The sequence below is a fragment of the Arachis hypogaea genome, chromosome 12 (assembly GCF_003086295.3).
Source record: "Arachis hypogaea cultivar Tifrunner chromosome 12, arahy.Tifrunner.gnm2.J5K5, whole genome shotgun sequence".
Lineage (NCBI taxonomy): Eukaryota > Viridiplantae > Streptophyta > Magnoliopsida > Fabales > Fabaceae > Arachis > Arachis hypogaea.
The window spans coordinates 80,137,630-80,139,675 of record NC_092047.1 but is presented as its reverse complement, the minus strand read 5'-3'; positions in this window follow the sequence as shown (position 1 = coordinate 80,139,675).

The following is a 2,046-nucleotide window of genomic DNA, read 5'->3' as shown; positions in this document are numbered from 1 at the left end:
TGAAAAGCAAGCATTGAATAGTATAACAACATAGAGAAGTGCATAATGCCATTTGAGCTTTTTCACAAACACATAGCATGCATGTTGAATAAGGAATAGAAAATATGAAGATGAACATGCAAGCAATCCCTTAAATGGAATAAAAATAATTGTCAAATAATTTACAACAATCCACAATCATATAATGAGGGATAATGACTCAAAAAGAAAAACAAGTAAATTTCTAACACTATGTAAAACGGAAAAGAAAAAGAAAGAAAATATGAATAATGAAAAGAAAAAGAAAAGAAAAGAAAATACATATAAAATAATAAGAATGATAGAAAAAGAAAAGAAGGAAGAAGGAAATAGAACCTTGGTAATGGAGGTGAGAGAGAGAGAGTGATAGGTGAGATAGAAGGAAGAAGGGAGAAGGAAGAAATAAGGAAGGAAAAGAAAAATTAGGATTTGGAGGAGGGAAAGATAAGATATGTGGCAATTTTTGGTTGAGCTGTGCAGCGCATGCGACGCGGCCGCGTGGGGCACGTGGTCGCGTGGATGCGCTTCAAGTATGGTGACGCGATCGCGTCGGTCACGCGGTCGCGTGACCCATGTTATGCTTCTGGCGCGAGTGCAGCCTCACACCAGCACAACTCTCTGTTCAAATTAATTTATTTGCCAAAATTGGGACGGCGCGATCGCGTGGGTCACGCGATCGCGTGAGTGTGCCCCAGAAAATGGATGACACGGCCGCGTCGGCGATGCGGTCGCGTGATAAGGATTCTGCTTCCAGCACCAATCCAGCATTACTCTCGCACAATATTTCATTGTGCACCCTTTTACGTCGAAAACTTAGGGCACGCGGCCGCGTGGGGCATGCGGTCCCGTGGGTTGATTTGTGCCATTGGCACGCCTCCAGCCACACTCCAGCGTGACTTTTTGTTTATTTTTATTTTTCTTCACTCTCCCTATGACGCGGACGCGTCGCTAATGCGATCGCGTCGCGTAACAAATTTTTTTTTTTTACTAAATGAAAACATGTAAATGCAGATGCACGAAAGTACTAAGAAAGAGAAGAGTTATTGAATAGGAAAAACTAAAAATAAAGAAAAGAACGATCATACCATGGTGGGTTGTCTCCCACCTAGCACTTTGCTTTAACGTCCGTAAGTTGGACGCTCCACTAGCTCAATCTTCTGCTATGTGGGGATCTTCCAAGAGGAAGATCTCAAGCTCCTTGTTTCTCTGCATCTTCTCGCCATGGTATAGCTTCAGGCGTTGTCCATTAACCTTAATAAGTTCAGAGCTTGAAGGATGGCTTAGGTGATAAACTCCGTACGGTTCAGCCTTCTCTACTCTGTATGGACCTTCCCATCTTGACCTCAACTTGCCTGGCATGAGCCTTAGTCGAGATTTGTAAAGGAGAACTAAACCCCCAGGTTGGAACTCTTTCTTCTTGATGTTTTGATCATGTACAGCCTTCATCTTTTCCTTATATATTCTGAAGTTTTCATAAGCTTCTAGGCGAAGGCTCTCCAGTTCCTGTAGTTGCAACTTCCTTTCAGCTCCGGCTTTCTCAATTCCCATGTTGCACTCCTTAACTGCCCAAAAAGCTCTGTGTTCTACTTCAACTGGGAGATGACAAGCTTTTCCATAAACCAAGCGAAAAGGACTCATCCCAATGAGTGTCTTCTATGCTGTTCTATATGCCCAGAGTGTATCTTGTAGCCTGGTGCTCCAGTCTTTTCTATGAGGCTTTACTATCTTTTGCAAGATACGCTTAATTTCTCTGTTTGACACCTCGGCTTGCCCATTAGTTTGGGGATGGTAAGCTGTTGCAACTTTATGAATTATCCCATGCTTCTTCATTAATCCTGTTAGTCTCCTGTTACAAAAATGGGTGCCTTGGTCGCTCACGATTGCTTGTGGTGATCCGAAGCGACATATAATATGGTTTCTCACAAAGGAAACAACAGTGTTAGCATTATCAGTACGGGTAGGAATTGCGTCCACCCATTTTGAAACATAATCCACAGCTAACAATATATAAAAATATCCATTAGAATT